We start from the raw sequence: 23,941 nt of genomic DNA, 5'->3' as shown, positions 1-23,941 counted from the left end.
ACAAAAGTTATGTCGTTTTCATGTCACAAATTATGTTGCTGATGGCAAATACTTTAATTCCTAAAAACTTCCTTTTGCTCTTCCTAAAAACAGACTATCAACATTTATTTAATTTGCATCAATATTTGTTTGCATGAAGAAGGCTAACGAAATCTGTACCTTGCTTCGTTCGCATTTTTGAGCCTTAAAATTTTCGGTCCTATGTTTCTGACAGCAAGTGGTATATTTGGAGGTCTCCCATCCAAATACTTTACTACAGCGAACGTTTGTCTTGAAAAGCTGTCACTGCTCAGAATACGTGCTTTAACTTGTGTTTAAAAAGAAGATGTAAGGAAACTTGAAAATGATCAACATGTCAGCTTCGAAGCCAAGGTTTCTCGATTCCCTTTTAGTAGGGTTTAGTATTTTACTAGTAATCACACGTCTTCTCATGGCACTATAATTATTTATAAAATAATTAGGATAGTACGCGCACTCTCATTGGTCAATAGCTGTGATTAGATGAGAGTATGGAAACACGGCTGTGACATCACACGAATTTTGGTTGGTTATATGTTGTCAGACGCGCGTTTTGATTGGCTGGTAGGAAATATGAGCGTGTATCAAGAAAATCTGTTTCAATCAAGAATTTTCCTCCATTTGTTTCCTTCATTTGTCGAATTGTCTTTGAGAAATATTTTATAAAAGCAATAGAGGTAGCGATCGCTGTTGGCATCGCCCCCCGCTCACTCTAGTGTCGAGGACCGCATATTTCAACCGCATACTGATCAAAAGATGGTCCATCTGATTGTTCACTCTCCCGTTTGCCGAGATCCATGTTGCCTTGTGAATATTTTTGTGTTGAAACAATTTTTCCTGTGATGACCTGGCCATTTGCCACAGAAAAGTCGCTTAGCCTCTCTCATTTGTCATTCGAGGAAGTTGGGAGAATTCTCGACAGTTATGCCGCGAACCCTCGACTGCGTCTCGGGTTTGCAACTGTCTCGAATTCTCCCAACTCCCCCTCGTGTTTAGACGAGGCGATTGAAACACGAAAAACGTCCTCTATTGCTTCAATACGGCACCAAAACAATATCGTGCACTATTAGACCTACATATTACGCAAAGACAGCTTGAATCTCCTGGAAACAAAATGCAGCTCAGTTGACAATTATGGAATAAAGCGCTGTGTTACTGGACTACCACACTTACGCAATGTGTGCCTATTTTTTTCTACCTTGCCATCGTACTCTTGAGTACCAAATTCCGTCATTTTCACAATTGACAAAAGCTGTATATGTAACTATAAAGTAGAAATAAGAAGTTGGATGCCATAGCGGTGTCCACAATTGATAAAATAGATCGCAACGCCTTATCGCAAAGGGACTGAAATTTGTCCGCTTAAGGAAGGAACTTTATTTATATAAGAGTCTAGTCGTTCTAGCGCTGGAGCACTAATTGGGGACATTGTAAACTGAAAGTAACAATTAACACAAATCATGTCAAATGTTGGTTTTTGAGGAGAGGGGAAAACAGGAATACCCGGAGAAAACCTCTCAGTGCAGACTAGAGAAGCAACAAACTCAACCCACGTATTACGCCGAGTCTGGGAATCGAACACGGGGTGGGTCTGGTGGGAGGTGAGTGTTCTCACCACTGAGCCATCCCTACACCCATGCTTAATCCCATAATCCTTTGGGCGCTAAATCTTGACGCAAATAGAAAAGAGTGCTATTGTCTAAGGCCAGCAAACTCTAAATAAAAACATTTAACAAATAGATTCCATGTTGCCGTGAGTCTGTTCAGTAATAGATCACAGATGACGTCAAAATGTGATAAGAAGAAAAAAGAGGGACATGAGGCTATATAAAAATTATTCCATGAGCCCGAGTTGGATATGAAGTGATAAAATAACCAACGAGCGGGTAGCGCGAGTTGGTTATAATCACTTCATATCCAACAAGGGCGAATTGAATAATTGTTTTAGTAAATTCTCAACCGGGTTTTGCCGCCGATTTTTATTTCCACAATCTTACAAAGCGTCCGGAAAGAGCATCTTGACGCACTATTTTCCATATGACGTAAAACCTCGACTATTGGCTCATAGTCGGAGTTTTTTAGCCAATCAAAAAGCTAGAAATCCAATAGTGGGAGCTGAAAATTTACTAAAACCAAATAAAGAACTAAAAGCTCGAGATGATGTCAGCTATGAGTCTGTCCTTTAATAGATGAATGATAGATAAGAACCAATCAAAATGTGTGCTCTATTTTTGCGTAAAAAAGCAAAGACTTCAAGATCAATTTTTTTTCAGTTTTTTGACGAAAAAAAGAATAAAAAAAGAATTAAAGAATTAACAGTTCGTGATGATGACGTCAGCTATGAGTCTGTCCTTTAATAGATGAATGATAGATGAGAACCAATCAAAAGGCGTGTTCTTGTGCGTAAAAAAGCAAAGAATTCAAGATCAATTTTTTTTCAGTTTTTTGACAGGTCATTATGATTTGTTGGGCGAAAATACTCGGCTATAAAACGCACCCCGGGTTCAGAGCAATTTGAGCCGAGTACACAGACTGAGAGGTTTTAACAAAAAAAGATTGATCCATTTTTGTAAAATCGAATTAGATTGCAATTGATACTTCATGACCAAATCATTTCTTCTCATAAAGATATCATTTCTCCTGATAAATATGCTTGACAGTTATCTGAACTCCCGACAACTTTAAAAATTTGACTATGATCAAAGAATCTGTAGCTATGTGAAAGTTTTGATGGATTAAGTTAGCCAGGGATGGATCTGAGCTGAAAACGGAGACGTGAGTACAATGAAGGGCGAAAGCTCCAAAATCTTTATTAAGAGGTCAATCATCACTCTTATCATGTGACCTGTACAGCCCCGCGCGCGCTTTCACCGTAAAACTATTTGGCAAAGGTCGGGTACGAGGGCCGTAGGCATTAGCGCTAGCAGGGCCGGAAAAAGCCGTACGGCCCTGCTAGGAACACGTACTGCTCCGTACGATGCGATTTCAGAGGATCTTGTCCCTTTTAAACATCCAAGTTATTTACAGCCCTCCCATTCAGTCAATAACTACGTCGCCCTTGTTTCGCTACTCCTGCTCAAAGCGAGTCTCCTCCATAAGGCAATGCATCCTGGTTGCAAACGTCATGCATTGTGGGAAAAAGCGAGCAAGGCCAAACGCATCGAGGTTTTGCGTGGCATCTGCAGCAAAAATTAAACAGCTGATTCAGATCAAACATACGGTGCAGTTACAAGGGGCACTTTTACCGCGGACAAGATGTTCAAAATGTACAAAACGGACAACTTTATTGACCGTTCCCTTGATAACTAAACTTTTTGTCCGTTTAACTGCAAAGATCACTTCACTCACTTCAATCGCGCACCGGTGGCTCAGTTGGTTGAGCACTGCCGGGCTGTCACGCGGGAGGTCGTGAGTTCAACTCCGGCTGGACCAACACTCAGGGTCTTTAAATAACTGAGGAGAAAGTGCTGCCTTTGTAATTACATCTGCAAATGGTTAGACTCTCTAGTCTTCTCGGATAAGGACGATAAGCCGGAGGTCCCGTCTCACAACCCTTGTTCATTAACTCTGTGGGACGTTAAAGATCCCACACACTATTCGAAAAGAGTAGGGGACAGTGTTCCCGGTGTTGTGGTCTGACCTTTCCAGCATGTGGTCGGCTTGGCAGGATTAGCTGGAAGGACTTCTGTGTGAATGAGACCACAATTGTGTATAACAGCCACAAGTCAGGCTACTTAGCCAAGTGCTGAAGCCTCACTCAAACTCAAAACTCCTTCGTCTAAACGTTTTGTCCCACATCGTCTTTCAAGGAGTAGTTACTGTCTTTTGCGTGATAAGATTAGACAACGAAAGACCGTCCTATTCAGTAACTTCCTGTAGGCCGGTCCAAAATACATTGCAATAACACTTGGTAAAACGCCCTAAGGTCTGTCAATGTTTGGAATGTCATAACAATTGAAAGTTTTCAGTAGGTCACAGAATGGAGACAGCTATTTTCATACGTGCATCGAAGTAAATAAGAGAAGAGTAGCGGACGGTATGAGGCGAGGAAGGATAGCGGATCTGAGAGAATAGAACTTTGGGGACTGCTGAGTGTGCTAATTTAAATCTTTAACAGAAGTGGATGCTACTTCTTGTTGTTGTGTCCCTGCCCGTGTCGTATGAAGGTGTGACGATGATAATTGCTGGCAGATATACATCTGGCACATTAGACGACAATGTCCTGCTGCATTCTCGAAGGTTACAACAATCCTTAAAAAGATTTTTTTTTTCATAGTGAGACTCGATGGCATCACTGTTTTAAAGAAATGATTCTTTTAGGCCCAGAAATAATAATTTTTCATTACTGCGATAACATGCGGACTCTAAAATTCAAAGCTTAATCGACAAATGCGTTTTTCGCTACCGTCAATCACATGTTCGGCGGCTCCTCCCAGCTTCCGACTATGTTGACTGAAATGGGCTCAGCGATTTTAGAATTGTATTTAATACCTTCTTTGTGTTGGTAATGAACACAATTCCCAGCATCTGAGCATTTGCGATCTCTGTTTTACGATGTTAGCACGTGTCACACACAATGGTGAAGATCGCGACGTTTAGATAGCATATTGCTAGTCTTCTTCAGGCGATGAGGTCTACTGGTTACGCGTCACGCTATAAAGTACGATGCTCTGCTGCAATTGTTGGTTTTCCGTTGCTGTAACTGGTGTATTTCTATCTTCCTTATTGTGATGAATTCTTCACTGGGCGGTCAGCTGTCACCTTGTATGGCTCTTCTGTTGTTCTATTTCTTGATTGTGGACAATTATGCCTCTGAAATTTCTATTCCACTATCCCTGCTGAAGTTTTATGTGACTTGACTCTTCGACGTTGCATTTGTACCCATGAGAATAATGGGTACACATGACCTCATTCCAAAGCAGGTCATTCCGATGTTGTGGACGGCTGTGTACTGGATACCGACGCATGAGTCTTTTAGTCTCGTCGATGTAGATTTCACCGCACTCACAGCGATTCTTTAAACCACGCCATCATGTTTAGCCAGGTCAAAGGCCCATGCGTTATCAGGTGTGATCTAAATGTAGCCTCCAACTTGAAAACGTCTCATTCGACGAAGTTGTTGGGACAGCCTCTGACATAGGATAAAGTCGCAGCAGATCGGAACTCGATGGTAGGCTCAGCATTGGTGCTTAGTTTTTCTGGTCTGGTAATATACAAGGGAGAGAGAGGGAGAGAGAGAGAGAGGTTAGCCAGTAGACACAGACACAAGAACGGATGACCCATGTTTCTTCTCTTGGGAGATAACAGGTTTTCGTTGGGAGACGAACACTGCGTTTTAAAGAATAGAGGTGGTGTGAATCATATGCCACGTATTTGGGAGTGTGCGAGGTCTTCAGTAAGGCGGCCGTCGGGTTCTCTTGAAACAGGGTTGGCAAGCGGGTTTGTTGTCATTTTTTTGTTTCCATGGGCAAGTGGATGGACGACTGATTGTGCAAATCAAATCAAATAATTTAGAAACATCTAAGGAAAACATTTGGTGTTTTTTAATTTACCTCTATTTCTGCTTTGCAGAAAGGTTATTCCATAAATAAGTAAAACGCGTTCTATTGATAACAAAAGATGTATTATTTGCGGTTCAGTAATTTAATACAATTATATTCATCTCATTATTGACTAATTTAAAAAACTGAATCATACAATATTTTTCGAGAAAAATTCAACTCTAAATTCCCTTTTCCAACAAAGAGTGATGGATACAGTAAAAAAAAAAAAACGACAAAACTAATATTAGTTTAAGTAAAGTAATAATTGTTATGCTAATTATGTAAGCACCGTCCTCTTAATTCGATGATGCACGTCAAAAATATCATGCCTTTTAAAAAGTTGTAGTCAAGTAGATTAGTAAATATACATTGTAAAAAACACTGACTTTTCAAAATCCTTATAAATTCCTTAACAAAATCAAATTAATTAAACTGAAAAAAAAATTGTAGAGAGAGTCTGATCTGGCTTTCTGGCTTGATGAGATGTGCAACAACTACCACTAAACAACTCGCCACATGACTCTTGGATGGATACGCTTATCACGAACACTGGTTTCAAACAACATGATAATATTAAACTGCAGTATTTGAGAACCCAAGGTTCTCAAATGCTACAGTGTATAATGAGGAAAACGTTTGTTAAGGTGGCATAGAGGAAAGAAATTACATTTCCTTATTAAATTTCATTCAAATAGCAGGGAAAAGTTTGTGGATTTCAACTGACGTTCTGACTGGACAGTATTTTCTCATTGCTTCCAACAACCCTGGCGAGTATGTTTGCATGACACAGACTATTGACAAATGTCTTAAGTTGAGACATCAAATAGATTTTCTTTCGATTTAACAGTAACATTTAGGCAGGTTGCATTTCAATTTGTGTTGAACCTGTCCTAAGGTTTTGCATGCAGAAAGCATGGGTTGCAATTCTACTGACTGGATTTGTTGTCCTTCTTCTACTCCACCACGCTTTGTAAATGAAAATTTGCTTGCCCCTTCCAGATGGTTTTCGTTATATATTTTGAATAGCTATTTTCCATACACGCCCCAACGGAGCTTAACCAAAAGACTAAGGGCTCTGTACTTTTACCCTTTAATTAAGATAGTAATCGTTCTCCTCGAGAGCTTCCACACTTCGCCTGTCCATGTTGCCTAGCGCTTGGGCGCAGCCTTTGTTTGATCGTGTGAACAGGAGAAATTTTGTGTTCACGGTATCCCGGTCTTCTGATCAGAAACGTCCATCGCCTGGTTGTGAAATGACACATCCTGGCTTAAACTTGATCCATAAAATGTTCATATGATGACTGATCGTGTGAACGGAAGAAACTTTTGATCGAAGCTACGTGGATCATAAGTAGACATTTGCTTGCCAGTTCCTGTTGGATTTATACACGCTGCTATGTTTATTTGGGCGTTCATCTTCCATACACGGTTCCACCAGCGCAATCAAAAGACTAAGCGCTCAATATTTTACATTTTTTAATATCTTAAAAGATATTAAGAGCTCTTCTCGAAATGTCAAAAAAGTTGTGTCTTGCACCAAATGTTATTAATCGTATTGGCCAAGTGTTTCAGTGTTTGATCGTGTGAACAGACAATCTTTAGGTATAACAGTATCCGAAATTTCCAAAAGGCCAATCATGGTGAAATAGCGCATCACAGCTTAACACCCATTGCCTCTCATTTGGGTGCAGTCTTTGTTTGATCGTGTGAACAGGAGAAATTTTTTGGTCAATTTTGTAGTCAGGTCAAAGGTTTTTCTTGTTTTGTTTTACTTGTTAACAGCACAATCGTTCTTCTTTAAGCTAAAAGCTGAATCTTCCACACTTGCCGCTCACTCGGGCGCAGTCTTTGTTTGATCGTGTGTACAGGAGAAATTTTGTGATCATGGTATCTAGATTTCCTAAAGGATCCATCAGCAGGTTGCAAAGTAACACATGTTGGCTTAACCATCCATAAAACGTTCATAATGACATGATGGGGTGAACGGTCGACATTGTGTTATCACGATACCTCACCTTTGTGGAATGCCTTCAGCAGGCTTTGAAAATAGCACTGATTTGCTTCAACATTCATGCCTTGATGTTCGTGATAATAAGACCAAAAAAAAAAATATTATCATCTTAAAAAAAGTAAAATTATAGTATTGATATACTTTTTTTTAAAAACGTTTGAAGTCCCAAAATAAATCTTTCACACTTCTCCTGTTCATTTTGGCCTTCATTTGGGTGCAGACTTTGTTTTATCGTGTGCGCAGGAGAATTTTGTGGTTAAGGTTAGTTCAAGCTCTCTCGCTTGAGCTTTGTTTGATGTCGTGAACGAGAGAAATCATCTGTTCATACTATCGATCTTAAGAAGCCTCAAGAACGCTATCATTTCTTGTATATATGACATTGTCTATTAGTACTTTGGCCCAGAGATTTCGTGGTCAGTCTAAAGGTTTTCTCTTATTTTATTTTGCTTGTTAAGGAGTAGCAATCATTCTTCTTTAAAGCCAAAAGCTGAGTCTTCCACTCTTCGCCTGTCCATATTGCCTATCACTTGGCCGCAGTCTTTGTTTGATCGTGTGAACAGGAGAAATTTTTTTGGTCACGGTATCTGGATCTTCTCAAAGGTCCATCAGTAGGTTGTAAATGTCGGCTTAAGCATCCGTAAATTGTTCATGATGACATGATGGTGCACGTGTGAACGGCGGGAAGACTTTTTGTCATCTCGGTCATCTTGTGGAATGCCTTCAGCAGGTTGAAAATAGTACTGCTTTGCTTAGACATCCATGGCCTGTATCTCCATGTAATAAGACTACTATTTTTGTTCCTTACTATTTTACTTGTTAAGATAGTAACAGTTTTTCTTAAAATGCCAAAATGAATCCTTCACATTTCTCTTGTCCACGTTGGCCATCATTTGGATGCAGACTTTGTTTGATCGCACGGGACAAATTTTGTCGTTAGGGTTAGTTCAAGCTCTCTTGCTTGAACTTTGTTCATGTCGTGAACTATAGAAATCATCTGTTTATACTATCGATCATTGGAAGCCTCAACCCTGTCATTTCTTGTATATGCTGTTTGCACGAGCAGGAACTTCTAAGTATGAGTTCATTTCTGTTGTAATTAACTAAAAATAAAATGATGATTACTCTTTTAAAGATGCACACTTCGTAAAACAATTTAATGGAAAAGAAGGAAAAAAACAACAATAATAAACGAGCCGTTTTGATTTATATTATATTTTGTATGTCTACAACTAAAGACCAAAATGCAAATTATCCTTTCTGAATTTGAAACGACTGGGTTTATTTGCTAATGCTCCTTTCTGTTCGGTTTCTAAGGGCTGCTTTTTTACTTGAGTGTTCATTTTCCATACACCGTACCACAAGCGTAGTCAAAAGACTAAAGGCTCTCACTATACTAGTTCTTCTCTTATCTTGCCCACTTATAATTAACTCGCTTGCCCATGTTGCCCTAGTGTTTGTTTGATCGTGTGAACGGCAGAAATTCTGTGGTAACAGTTATCTGAATCTTCCAAAAGTCCCATCACTGAGCAGTAAAGCATCACGGCTTAATCAACAGCCATGAAATATTTATGTCATGACATTGTCTATCACTTTGGTCCAGTCTTTGTTTGAACGTATGAACAGGAGAGATTTTATGGTCAATTTCGGGGTCAGGCTAAATGTTTTTTCTTATTTTATTTGACTTGTTAAGAAAGCAATCATTCTTCTTTGATGCCAAAAGCTGAATCTTCCACACTTCACCTGCATTTCCATATTGCCTATCACTTGGGCGCAGCCTTTGTTTGATCGCGTGAACAGGAGAAATTTTTTTGTTCACGGTATCTGAATCTTCTCAAAGGTCCATCGTTAGGTTGTAAAATATCGGCTTAAGCATCCGTAAAATGTTCATGATGACATGATGGTGTAAACGGCGGGAAAACATTTTGTGATCACGGTACCTGAATCTTGTGGAATGCCTTCAGCAGGTTGAAAATAGCACTGCTTTGCTTAGACCGTGGCATTCATGCCCTGCATGATCATGTAATTACTTTTTTTTTTCATCTTACCATTTTACTTTTTAGTTTATGTAATCGCATGGGTCCGAGGGCTATTAAGGATTAATTTCACAAAGTGAAATTAATCGTGAAATTAATCCCCAATTGCACAGGGCACAACGTGACTACATGTTTATTACATAAAGTGCGAAATTAGTGAGGGAAGCGCGTTCAATGCCGTGACAAATAACAATTTACTTATCATGCTTTCATTTGGTTGAAGTTCAGTTCAATAAATCGATGCTGTCAACGAAAATAGAGCTAAATTTAATTGACATGTGGATAGAAAGCAGTTTAGAGTCAGAATCTGCATGCTAGCCGGAACTGCGCTTGCTCTGGAGAAGCAACTGTTAACCAATCAGGATCAAGTAATGATGCCCTCTTGATTACCAAAAGTGTCCTCGGGATTAACAAAAATGCCCTCCGTCTCAGCCAATCAGCATTCAATGTTATTGCCTCGTATGTGATAAAGATAGTAATTGTTCTTCATGAAATAGCAAAATGAATCCTTCACACTTCTCCTGTCCATGTTGGCCGTCATTTGGGTGCCGATTTTCTTTGATCGTGTGCACAGAAGAATTTTGGGGCTGAGGTTTAAGCTCGGTCGCTTGAACCTTGTTCCATGTCATAAACAAGAGAAATCATCTGTTCATACTATTGATTTTTAGACCCCATAATGCTGTCATTTCTTGTATATGTTGTTTGCACTAGCAGGAACTTTTAAAGTATAAGTTCATTTGTGTTGTCATTAACTAAAAATATAATGGTGCTTAATTCTTTTAAACATGCATAGTTTTCAAAGCAAGTTAATGGAAAAGAGAGAAAAAACAGTCATTAAGTCAACGAGCCGCATTGGATTGTTGTTTTTTTATATTAAAAGACTGGGTTCTTTAAAAGTTTCACTCCACCAATACGTTGCAAATAGACATATGCTTCAGTGCCCCTTCCTGTTGGGTTTCTAAACGCCGCTGTGTTTATTTGAGTGTTCATTTTCCATACGCCGTCCCACAAGTATAATCAAGGGACTAAATTAATGGCTCAATTCTTTACCTTTACATCTTGCAACATAAAGTAAGTGTTTTTCTCGAAATGTTAAAAGTTGTGTCTTGCACGTTCGTTTGATCGTGTAAATAGACGAGATTTTGTGGAACTAACAGTTGACTGTTTGAATCTTCCAAAAAGCCCATATTCAGCAGGTTGTGAAATAACGATCAATGCTTAACATCCATGAAATATTTATGCAATGGTATTGCTTTTCATTTGGGTGGAGTCTTTGTTTAATCGTGTGAACTGGAGAAATTTTGTGGCCACGCTATCGGGATCTTCTTTGTTATCAAAGTACCTGGTTTAATGCCATCAGCAGGCTAAAAACACACTGCCGCAAAGGCTTTGTTTAAACATTTATGCATTTCATAAACTACGTGTTCATAATGTTAAGACTACAGGGTTCTTATATTAGTGTGTTACTCGTAAGGAAGTAATCGTTCCTCTTGGAATGTCAAAATGAATCTTCCACAGTTCGACTGTCCGTGTTCATGTTCCTCTTGATTTGGATGCAGTGTGTATTTGATCGTATGCACGGGAGAAATTTACTAGAATTTTATGGTTCATTTCCGCCTTTGCAAAGCTAAGAATTTATCACTTTTTGATGCCCAATAACGCGCTCACCTTCCTTGCTACAAGGCTTAGAAGTAAAGGTATATCTACTTTTAACAAGTTCTTTTGCCTGTCACTTACATGATTTCTGCTGTCAGCGAACTCGTATCCTAACGAAACAGCGACGTCAAAAAAGACTCCCTTATAGGTTGCCTTTACATCATGATATGTTTTATTTTCAAGCCACGTGTATTTCCGAGGTGGTGGTGTTTGGAAGGACCAATAAACCTTCCCTCTGGCTCCCTGCTCTGCAAAACAAATTAGTGTGGAAATCGTACCTTTCTATTATCTGCCATGACAGTGTTCCCTAAATTTAACATGGTGGTCGTTGATAGGAGTGCAAACTTCAATGTTTCTGAGTTACATCGCGGTTGATGTGCCCTTCAGGAATCCTAATGCAGGTCCAACTTTTTCGCTTTCTGTGGAATCAAAATGCGTTATATTTCCGGCCAGGCTTGAACTAGCGATCTTCCGCGTGTTAGGCGGATGTGATAACCACTACAACACAGAAACCACTCTATTCCTTACAGAGGAAAATACGCATCATTAAGCCCTTACACCGGGCAGCCCAAGAGGAAAGTAATCTCAGGTGAATTAAGGCCTGGGCCCAGATCTATTTTAGGAAAATAAATGGTCTAACTATTGATCCCTCATATATAACATGAAATAACTTCAAGACATCGTTGCAATAAGATGTGGGACCTTAACTGCTATGTAGGATGATATCATGAGGGGACGCAAGTTACTTCTACTGTAAGTACAGTTTCACGCTAAGATCGTTTTCTTGCGGTCGGGATAGGCGTTATAATCTCCCATGTCCGAAAAAAAATTCTGTTATCTCGCTGCATCTACCAATGTGATATTCCAGATCAAATATTTACAAATACGTGTCTCAAACATCTGGAAAATGTTGTCATTTGATCAGTACCATTTCACGTTTCACAATTTAACAGATCAAAGGTATGTTTGTAATTATTTTAGTAGAGATGGCGCAAAAAAGGGTGTCTCGTAGTCATGTTTACTTGGAAAAAAAGCCAGTTTCAGGGATTGTTTTCTAATCTGTATTTCAGCATGATAAGGGTTAAACTAAATTAAAAGGGCTCCATTTGATGAAAAACTTGAACCTTGTATTTCGTGGATAATGGACCGAACCAAAAGGTCGAGACAGCAGAAAGCAAATCGTTATCTTTAAGAGGATTTCGACATTTTTTACTTTCCAAGACATGTTTTGATGTTACGAACATCACCTTCAGTTCCAGAATATTTGAAAAATCGTTTGCACTATATAACAACTAGGCGAAACATTCATAAACATTTACTAAGCTTAGAACGTTGTCGTCAATCTTGTTGTGCGGATTGTTTCGAAATTCTTGATTCCGCCCCTACTAAATTTCAACTTAAACTTAAGGAGTTATGCATATAAATCGGGAAAAGCCTAATTTAAACCAACAAGTTCATCACGTCAACCTGACACTTACGCTGTAGGCTTTACATTCTTTCAAACACTTTGTAACTCACTCAAATATGTAATTTTTGTCACTTAATCATAATTAATTATGCATGTTTCGCCTAGTTGTTATATAGTCCTAACGGTTTTTCAAATATTCTGTAACTGACGATGATGTCCGCAACATTGAAACATGTCTTGGAAAGAAAAAAAATGTCGTAATCTTCTTAAAGATAACGATTTGCTTTCTGCTGTCTCGACCTTTTGGTTCCATTATCCACGACATAGCAGCCAGATATGAAGGACGTTTCAACCTTGTATGTATAGTGATTAAGAACAGTAAAAGCCACAATAGGATACTATAAATAATCACACCAATGTTCACGGATCTCCGAGTTTCGCAGTAAGAGTTGGCAAACTGTATTACCTTTCTTTGCCCTCTCTGTTGCTGGAGTTTTTTAAGAAGCTATACCACTCTTTCGTGAGCTGTCAAAGTGCAGGAATGGTCCACCGTTAATGAATTCAATGGGTGTCAGTAAAGAGGTGACTGGGTTGTGTCAACAATATTGATTTCCAATGTAAAAAGGGTGGAAGAAAGGAAAAAAAATCCTGCGTTTTTTTGTTGTCACAATTGACAAACGGTTACTGACAGTTTTATTCTACGAAGACTAGCCTGCTAGAAGGCTCCCAGGGGTTCGAGGTACATGAAGAGCATGCTTGACTGCTCGAATGCGCAGGCTAAACAAAGGCAAAAAGGTGCTGTCAGATACGGTTTCACAGTCAGTGGCCACGCCTTGCTATTATCTAAGAGGTATATGGTGCCAAACCCGGTCAAAAGAAACCTACCGTATACACATACAGAGACCCACACGTCAAGCACAAAGAGCTTATCTGCCCAGCTGTTTACCTAAGTAACCTGGAGTAGGTAAATCAATTCGATCTTTGACGCAACAAATAAATCACTAGAAGAATTCATTTAATAAGGAAATTGTTCAAATTTTAGTAAGTACCTTTGAAGATCATTAACTTACAATCTTAAGTTATTTTCAGTTGAGTTCTTTGAAAACGCCAGTTTTGAGTGAGACAGGGGACAGAGATCAGTGAACGAGTCACTAACCCAAAAGAAACGAAAAATGACACCCGTAAGGCGACCAATGAGAAAGAAAACTACTAATAAAACAGATTTCTACTTTCGCGCTAAAACACATTGCATGTAGGTACTTCGAATTCTGATTACCGATCCCGCTGTTTGTGATATTATTTGTTGCTCGGATAATTCGTTGATATTCGTCGAGGATTATCGAGAGGGTATAGCATTACAAAAGCCCTCGATTAAAGCGGAGACACGTGATCTATCAAAGTTGAAGAATGCTCCCTCCACATCATGGTTTAAAGACTTGGGACGAAGTCGACAAGCGCTATTAATATCGTAGTTCATGCCTTCGAAAAACAAAGCACTCATTGAGAATCCCGGAGAAAAGGTGGAAACAGGTAAGTTTTTAGTAAAGGGTAGTATTATGGTTTATCGCACACCTTTTGCTTAGTGATCATGAAAAAACTTCCAACAAACAATTCTTGGTCCAATTCTTGATCCAATCAAAGGAAGACAAGGTGAATGAATCGCATCTCCTGGCTTCGCGAGCGCTTGTAAAAGAATGGAAAAAACAAATTCAGTTTTAAAGCAGGGCTCTATTTCCACATCATCTTGATATTAGCAGGCAAATCAGAACTTTAAAAAAAAAAGACAAAACTTTTAAGAATATACGACATGTTTCGACAGAAATTTCTGTTAGCTTCAGTTGATTAATGTACAAAACGTTAGATAAATCTTAAACTATCCTTTTAATTCTCACATTGTCACGTGTTATGTACATTCCGTTGTTACTAGCATAATTAGCACTTGTTCCTACTTATAAATTCAAGTTCTAACACTTTGTACATTAATCAACTGAAGATGACAGAAATTTCTGTCGAAACATGTCTTACAATCTTAAAAGTTTTGTCGTTTTCTTTAAAGGGCTTCATTTGATGAAAAACTTGAACCTTGTATTTCGTGGATAATGGAACCAAAAGGTCTAGACAGCAGAAAGCAAATCGTTGTCTTTAAGAAGATTACGACATTTTAAAATTTCCAAGACATGTGATGATGTTACGAACATCACCTTCAGTTCCAGAATATTTGAAAAATCGTTTGCACTATATAACAACTAGGCGAAACATTCATAAACATTTACTAAGCTCAGAACGTTGTCGTCAATCTTGTTGTGCGGATTGTTTCGAAATTCTTGATTCCGCCCCTACTAAATTTCAACTTAAACTTAAGGAGGTTATGCATATAAATCGGGAAAAGCCTAATTTAAACCAACAAGTTCATCACGTCAACCTGACACTTACGCTTTAGGCTTTACATTCTTTCAAACACTTTGTAACTCACTCAAATATGTAATTTTTGTCACTTAATCATAATTAATTATGCATGTTTCGCCTAGTTGTTATATAGTCCTAACGGTTTTTCAAATATCCTGTAACTGACGATGATGTTCGCAACATCGAAACATGTCTTGAAAAGAAAAAAAATGTTGTAATCTTCTTAAAGATAATGATTGATTTGGTTCCATTATCCACGACATAGCAGCCAGATATGAAGGACGTTTCAACTTTGTATGTATAGTGATTAAGAACAGTAAAACCCACAATAGGATACTATAAATAATCACACTAATGTTCACGGATCTCCGAGTTTCGCAGTAAGAGTTTGGCAAACTATATTACCTTTCTTTGCCCTCTCTGTTGCTGGAGTTTTTTTAAGAAGCTATACCACTTTCTCGAGATCTGTCAATGTGCAGGAATGGTCCACCCTTAATTCAACGAATTCATTGGGTTTCAGTAAAGAGGTAACTGGGTTGTGTCAACAATATCGACTCCCTGTGTAAAAAGAGTGGAGGCAGCCACGTCCCAATTCAAGGTAACTTAACCCTTAAAACTGCTGGCTTTTAGTCTTCTGGTTTCTTGTTCTGTTATCCATTGTATACTGTGCATACTGTTTCTCTGTGCTCACTGTTCCTCGGTGCATAAGTTTCCTCTGTGCCTACTGTTCCTCTGTACCCTCTGTGCCCACTGTTCCCCTAAGCCTACTGTTCCTCAGTAAGTAACCACTGTTCCTCTAGTACTATTTCTCAGCCCTCTGTTCTTCACTGCTTTCATGTAATGATTAACGCTTTCACTTCCCAGTACATGTGTAATGATTAACGATTTCAGAGCCCGGTATATGAGAGACAAGGTGGCACACCTCAAACAGTTCGATGAAACATGAAAAGTAGGTTTAGCTGTTTACTAGATAATTTGTAACAATGTATGTTGCGTCTTTTTCATCTGAACTGGGGGCTGACACACCTCAAACAGTTTGATGTAACGTGGAAAGTAGGTTTAGCCGTTTACTAGATAATTTGTAACAATGCATGTTGTGTTTTTTCACCTGAACTGGCGGGTTTTTATTGTCTTTAATCATGTTAATAGCCGATAAGAGGCCGTCCTGGCCTGTAGTAATGCTTCGAAAAGGTTGCGTTAGAATGCATAAGGCCACCTAAGCCGGAACGGCCAAAATTCAGAGACTTTGCCGAGTGCGCTGCAAAATGTACATGTACATGTATATATTTATGTTAAGTCTTATTCCAGTAAAGGACAAATCGATCCTTAAATGACGGCAAACTGTGATATAAAGTTGCCTTAATCTTTCTTTTTTTAAATATGATTGTCTATGAGTCACAAGGAAGTGTTGTTTCTTGTATTGTACATCGTTTAATGCTCCTTCACCCAGTAGAGGTTTTGGTCTTACAAAATCTTCCCAACGATTACTTGCAAGGTGTAGCGCACTCAACTAAACCCTCAATTCTTTCTGGACAAAGTTGTAGAGTCGCTAGAACTCCTGTAGGGGAGCATCCAACTAGTAAATGGAAGATCATAGGTTTGACTACTTCGATGGAGCACTCGCGGACTCTTTTTCCGAGTTTGCCTGCGACATTACCGATGAATTCATATTTCTTCCGCCAATGAAGTTACTATGGCGATCACGTGGAACCACTGACGGGAACGTACGATAGTCGTTTTCTATTAAAAAACTAACATGACAAAGCTTTAAAAAAATCAAAATAAATGCTATTACAAAAGGAGTACTCAAACCTGGATAAAAATTCATTATACCGAGAAAATTTTGTTCAGTGCACTATAACATAAATCGTAAGATCTTTTCCAAAGTGGAGTCAAAGGGAAGAAAATTAGATCCCAATAAAAAGGGGTAATCCCAATAAAAATTTTTGAAAGCTCTCTAAAAAGCTCGTTTACAAAACGTCACCATAACCTATTAATTCCTAATTGAAGTCGATTTACATGATGCTATTTTCTTTACAATTCACTGTCGCCTCGATTGCCCAATGCACACAAAAATTCAACATACGTCAGCGCTATTGGCAAACCAGAAACAGAATTAAGACTAAACGCTTCAGCGTCAGTGATTATGATAGTGAGAAGGCCAAAGGAAAGTAAACCGAAGCCACTACATCATCTGTCAGAGATTAACTTAAAGTGCTACATATTCCCTATGATCATTAGCCTTAGTAATCGAAACGACCCCACAGGAACAGAGTAAAACGAAATTCTGACCAACGTTGCTGGAAGCTTATAAGAAATTTAACTGCATTCTAGGGGAGAAGAGCGGGAAATTTTTCTCACTGTATATTGGCAACATCCTTTGATTTACCATTGTTTTCAACAGTTCTCTCACTACCGTGCTAAACTATAAGGATTTTCCCATTTCAGGTCTTAAGCGTGAAACAATGTTGTACTTGTTTCTTCGAGTAATTTCCGCTGAAATGTCTCTTGCAACATTTCTTGTCGCTAATAGTGGTTTCCTTTTCTTCCACTCTTTCCTCTGGTTTGATCTTTCTTCGTTAGCGTTTTCACATGTCTAGATGATTCTCTTCCAAATTCGATCCGCCATGTAGGGATGGCGCAGTGGTGAGAGCACTCACCTCCCACCAAGGTGGCCCTGGTTCGATTCTTCGACTCGGCGTCATATGTGGGTTGAGTTTGTTGGCTCTCTACTCTGCACCGAGAGGTTTTCTCTGAGTACTCCGGTTTCCCCTCTCCCCAAAAACCTGCATTTGCCTTGATTTGCGTTGATTGTTAATTTCACTTTACAGTGTCCCCAATTAGTGCTCCAGTGCTAAATCCACTAGACACTTAAATAAAATTCCTTTCCTTTCCTTTCCAAACAACCCTGTAATAATTGTTTACGGATTTGACATCTCGTTCAGCGCCATCAAAAGAGAACGCACAGTTCACTGAGGATCATATTCTCTGGAGGTCTCTGTGTCGTTTCCAATAAAATGACTGCTCCATGACATTGTAACGGATTACAACACCTGCAGTGTCAAAACTTGCGCTTCTCAATGAAAAGTATGTTAGGACTCCTAGTACGCAGCACTAGAATTCCTTTGAAGTACTTACAGTTAGGGCTTTTTGCGTCCCATCATGATTATCATGTGACATGTTCATCATTTTCTGGTGGCTGCATTTGCCTTGATGATGTTAACACTATTGAGTACATTATTTCTGTGCTTGGACATTTCAAGATAATTTTAAATAAGTGTCCGAAAAAAGAAATCCTTTTCCATAGGGGAATCGGCACTAGTACAAAATGCCGTCTATTTTCAAAACTCACGACATATTTCACAACGGCCAAGCACAGTTCGTTTCTTTTACCATTTTGACTAATCTAATAGTAGCGAAGTGAAATAAATTTTAGCATAAGCCGTTGCCGGTTTTTATTTTGAATTTTGTGGCCGTAACAAGTCACGTAACCTCATTTGCATACGTTATCCACATCAATATAAAAACGTTTGTGACGTTATTAGTCTGCGAATGTCTAAGGTTGTTATTACTGAACTTTCAGAAGTTAGACCACCCCCTTACTTTTTTGTGCAATAATTTGGGGCCAGGTTAATTTACTAGAGATGGCGTCATTCCCACAGCGGGAATTGAACCGGCCAACGGCGGTGAAAGCGCCAGATCCCTACCCCTAGACCATGTGGCATTACGAGTTTTGTTTTGGGTTTCGTGTCTCATGTATTTTATTGCAGCAGAGAAACCATTGGGCAAAAAATCTGGAGCATCTAAAGAATTGTCTAAATGAGGCTCCATTTCACGGTAGGTCTGTTTTGTTTTTTATCGTCAACTGTGCAGAATGCTGCTTTAAAATGGGCAAGAGGCGTGTCGCAAGTAAAGTTATTGCTACAGAGAAACCACTGAGCAACCAGTCTGGAGCATCTAAAGAATTGTCTAAATAAGGCTGCATTTCACTGTAGGTCTGTTTTCTTTTTCATTTTCAACCATGCAGATTGTTGCATTAAAATGGGCGAGAGGTAATAACTGGTTTTTCGAAACACGTATGTCTTGTCGATGCTATTTGCATGAAAGCTGATATTCCGGAAACATCTACATCTACATATCAAAGCACTGGGAAAAGTCCCTATTTGACTTATGGCTGTTTTTGCTTTCGTGGCCTCATTCACCACAAGCCTTTTTAGAGACATTACCGTCAAGCCGGCCACTTCTGCTGGAGAGATCAGGACAGCCACAATACCGGGGACCTCACCCACTACTCTTCTCGATTAGTGTGTGGGTTCTTTAACGTCCCATAGGGAACTTACCGTATGAAGGGGCCTACGGTTTATATTGATAATCCTTATCTGATTAGACTTGAACGAACAAGATGTTGTGATTCCACCCGGCTGATCAACAGGGCATGCATACTACACCTTCCGTTTTTGAACGCTCTGCAAAGTGCAATACCATTTTCTGGAATATGGAAATTCCATTACACTTTTTCCCCTTTGGTAACTAGCCATCAAAACAGATGTGTTTCCAGTCAGGTTTGAATTGACAACCTTCTGCGTGTAAAGCGGATGTGATAACCATTCTTGAACACGACTTTGGATTGAAGAAATGGGCCAACATATTTTTAAGTTGAGTTCTTGAGACTGTGGATCAGTTTCAGCTCTTTTGTAGGGCAGATTTTAACGATTCCTGTTTCTTACTATCCATTTGGTCAGTTATATCTGAGGTTATATAATCCAGATCAAGGACATCTAAATAAAGCATTAACATTACTGAAACCGTGCAATATTAGTGGCCATTCATTACTTTATTCAAGACCAACTAAAACTTCACCCCTTGCAGTATATTACAATTCCAAAAAAGCGCTGGCCCTACAAATTGCTGGCCGTAAAAACTTAGCTTGTGTTATCTTTAGTTTCTCACGGCTTCGACTGATATATCACCGAGGCCGCCATGGCCACAGCCCTACTCCATACGTTTCCAACGACACCAAACTATCCAACGCCCTTTCATATTCAGTTCTGCTTTATTCTCTTCCCGCTTCAACATCAATTGCCTTACGCTAAAGCTAAAGCTGCTGCGTTTGTAAACGGCCATTCGTTCCTCGATCTGGGCCATCCATCGCATTGAATTCTGTGTGCAACTATACTTAACAGAGGGAGCAGCTGAAGTGACTGTAGTGTCAACTATTACTAGATGAAAAAGATTAAACGAGACTTACCTGTAAAATGAAGTTGATCGATTCAGCAAACTGCCCCAAGAGATCACATAAGATAGCTCGCCGCCTGCAAAATCAGTATTCACAGCCGAATGTGAGTGTAGCCGAATGTAAAGACAACATGAATACACTGCAAAATTCAGCGAAGGCCGAACCCAATGTGCCGGGTGGGTAAGACGGTATAGCATGTAAAGATGATTCAGGGTGGGTGTGTGATCCCTTACAGGAAACTCTCATTTCATTAATTTCTCAATTCTATCTTGTCAGTACTGAAGAGGGATCGATCTCACGAGATTTTAAAAATAAGGCGGCAATATTAGGAGAAAAAGACAACTTTCAGTAAGACAGTGGAACAGCCCTTTATAGTAGAAAATAAGTGCATGGGTCAGTTTTGTCATAGAATTGATCGAATGATCAAGAAGAAGACCAGCCTACTGTTTTTAGAATCTCATCAATTGGAGCTGATGCTGATTTAGCTTTAGATGTGGAAACAGGCCTGGTGCTATGCGGTTTGTATGATGCAATGTCAATGCCAGCAGGAGATATAACAGCTTGAGTCCACCTTGGCTGGGTTTCTCTCGAAGTAGCTTTGTGTCGTCACCTCAAGCTAATAAAAAAACTGACTTCTTTGCCTCTAAATTGAAAGGTTATGTCCGCTTAAGGTATTCCTTTAGCTGTGTATAGGCCGGCACACAGCGATATACTTACGAGATAACTCGCGGTGGATTGTACTCAGGCCTACTCTGTTGAGACAAGAGCGACTAGCATTTTAACTGCAATCAATGATTTGGGATCTAATTAAGGTCTCCGTGGGTCCCAATCCTGCTAAATATGCTGAAATGGTTGTATATCCCAAGTGGTGCGACACCAAGGTCGTGTTGTTTTCTTAAAGCTCCTTTCATGAACCTTCAGGCTTGCTTCAGATCCTTTTGTACCTTTGCTTAATATGAAAATTTGAAGTAATTCAGTTTTAAAGGGTCAGAGTTTTCAGCTAATTTACAGTTGCGACTGTTGTCTCCATCCATGACTAACCGCGAGAGTACGTCCTTCCTTGCCTCCAACAAGTTGAGGAGAAAGGCTATGAAAACGTCAAATGTTCGAAGACAAAAACAACAATAGAAGTCACTGAGTGCTAAATATATTAATTTTATTTGAATCCATTTGCATGATCTCGTTTATTTTTGATCTTTATTTATTTTTGGACTCGATATACCCTGACCCAGTTTAAGACAAATATCGCTGATTTTCCTACCCTGTTTAAGACAGAATTCCGATTTGAGACCCTGTTTAAGACAAAAATCCCAAAAAACATACTCTGGCTGGCCGCACGTCCCAGCTAAGCTGCAGAGCACTATGAACGTACGCGCGAGAATACACAGTTATTCATGTAAAATTTCCAAGAGGCTTACCGTCAATTCTAACAGCTGATATTAGGGCTTTAAGCCAAGGGCTTTAAGGCAAGTTTGACTTGTGCGTTAATTCTAGTATAGTCTCTGATTAGTGTTGATGTTTGGCTCTTAGTGTGCGCCCAATTTCAGAGGTATGAGTGTTTCCTTACTCGGAACTGATCAGCTCAGGCGACCACCACAAACCGTATAATATTATCAAGTCTTTAATAATTATTCGATCTAAAAGAAATAAATATATAATTCGAAATCAGGACAACTCAAATAAAATCTGAAATCTCGTAGCAAATTCAGAAAACGTGATTGGAAACTTACTTCTGTGGCGGGTCGTTAAAACGGTCTCACTCTACAGGTTAGCAGGTTCAGGTAAGCGGATTTTTAAATAGGCTATGAAACCGACTTCTCTCTTCTTTCGATTCTTCTGGACAACTGGTTTAAAACTCTAAGCTAATGATTTTAGGTCAATGTACGGAATAAGTGTCAATCACGAATCGTCTGATCAAAATACATCTGTCATCAAAAGGCAACGCCTATTTGTTAAATGAAACAATGAGTTCGATAAAGTCCCACTCAAGTTTACTTTTCCCAGGATTAACTATCTAATGTTTTGCAACTACTTCAGAATCGATCGTAACTGTAGTGATCTACTATGCCTCGTTAATTTATGAGTTAATTTATGTGTGTGAAGCAAAGTAGACTAATGTAGATGTCATGACAACTGCGTCTTAAAGTTTGTTCCTGTCGCACTAATGAATACGATGAACTCTGTCTATAGTTGAGTTTTTTCCCATAGCGAATGATCAAAATCCCTTATATTACATTCAGTGGTAAATAAAGAATCGGGTCAGAGCCTTTTAACCTGCTGGATTAGAAGGGTTGAAATTTTCTTTCGGCTTAGATACAGTGAGCAGTAAGCAAAGAGCAAAGAGCAAAGGGCAAAAAGCACCAGTTTCTTCCATTTAATGCGTTCAGTGCATCAAGTGGACTGTAGAATATACTGGTGTATGTTGGTTTGTTATGGTTAATTGATATTGTCTTAGCCGTTTCCACAATAACGTGCAATTGCCTTTATATGTAAAAGTTACGAACACAAACAAGGTTGTGAGCAAATGCTGAATACCCGGCCCAGAAATTGTAAATCTATGTAATTGTTACATGCTCACTGTTCCGTCAAAATTTTAATTTGAAACTATAATCTCAAAACAAATGATAATAATAAATTAATAAAGACTTCATCAACGTGTTAAACGGAGTGTAAACTAATTATGGACTCACACCTAACTACCGTAACTAATCAAACAAACAAATCCACAAACTCGGAAACCCTGTCCTAATTAATTCTTCTAAGAGTTACACGGATGACAGTTTCTATGTTTAGCTCAAAAAAAATTTGTATCATGGAACCGAGATGCAGCGCATCTGAAATTTCAAGAAGAATGTAAGGGCTAGTCTGCGTAGCAAGCGTTCCTGTTCGACAGAAGAGCTTCGACACGATTTTGCGCAAACTGGCCGCGCGAAAGTTGGGGCAAGAGACTGAGGGAACGCTTGCAAGAAGACCCCTTATTTTCGAAAAACGCCCCCCTTTTATTGGTTGACTTGACACATGCTGATTGACGTCTCGTTAACAAATTAGCCAATAACAGAAACTCATGTTAACACATGTTGACTTCCGTCAAAACAAACCGACGGACAGAGGAAACACCGAGCGATCAATGCAGAATTTGCCAGTGTGATTGCCAACGAGCAGACCGAGCGAAGAAGGGAGGCTTGTGAGGCGGCCAGCTTAATGCCGCGCGAAGTATTGCAGCCGACAGAAAAATTCTCGATCGTTGTGCTCCCTCAGTCTCTTGCCCCAACTTTCGCGCGGCCAGTTTGCGAAAAATCGTTTCGAATCTCTGGTGTCGAACAGGAACACTTGCTTCGCAGGCTATGTGAGGGCACTTTAGCGCTTTTGCCACCCAAAAATTTGAAATTCTAGCCGAAGGAGACATTTCCAACTTTAGGGCAATTATTTAAAATTCAGCCCAACGTAACAAACTGAGTTTGCAGTCATAATCTTGAACGAAATGATATATGAAACGAATCATATACTGAACTGCGGATATGAAATCAAGTGAAGCTATGATCCTCGCAGTTATGGACGCAATTTTAGCAATCACAGGTTCAAGTCCTGAATTTTTCAGCCGAGGTCACGGGTTCAATTTCCGTTAAAGTC

The 23,941-nt window shown here is 39.3% G+C and overlaps 1 protein-coding gene, 1 long non-coding RNA gene and 1 other non-coding gene across 7 annotated transcripts in view; 1 reads left to right on the top strand and 2 right to left on the bottom strand.

Annotated features, from left to right (window-relative positions):
• Positions 1 to 3,083: 3,083 nt before the first annotated feature.
• Positions 3,084 to 13,213, bottom strand: LOC138000722 (uncharacterized). Its single transcript, XR_011123184.1, has 3 exons — positions 13,136 to 13,213; positions 11,343 to 11,509; positions 3,084 to 3,197 (listed from the first exon to the last, which is right to left on the bottom strand). It is a non-coding gene; the product is annotated as an uncharacterized lncRNA (long non-coding RNA).
• Trnav-aac (transfer RNA valine (anticodon AAC)) lies at positions 11,702 to 11,774 on the bottom strand. Its single transcript has one exon. It is a non-coding gene; the product is annotated as a tRNA-Val (tRNA).
• A 904-nt stretch (positions 13,214 to 14,117) lies between the features above and the next one.
• The window catches only part of LOC138000719 (allene oxide synthase-lipoxygenase protein-like), a 33,031-nt gene continuing 23,207 nt past the window's right edge, over positions 14,118 to 23,941 (top strand). The window contains exons 1-2 of one of the 5 annotated variants that reach the window (XM_068847337.1): positions 14,118 to 14,199; positions 18,846 to 18,912. The gene's annotated coding sequence lies outside the window, so the exon portion shown is untranslated. Of the gene's footprint in view, positions 14,200 to 15,410; positions 15,674 to 18,845; positions 18,913 to 23,941 lie in introns of those variants that run through there. The other 4 variants (XM_068847336.1, XM_068847342.1, XM_068847343.1 and 1 more) reach the window with 4 other exon arrangements.

This window comes from Montipora foliosa, chromosome 4 (assembly GCF_036669935.1).
Source record: "Montipora foliosa isolate CH-2021 chromosome 4, ASM3666993v2, whole genome shotgun sequence".
In the NCBI taxonomy this organism is placed as follows: domain Eukaryota; kingdom Metazoa; phylum Cnidaria; class Anthozoa; order Scleractinia; family Acroporidae; genus Montipora; species Montipora foliosa.
Note: the sequence above shows the minus strand (reverse complement) of the source record. Positions and strands in the feature narration are given on the sequence as shown.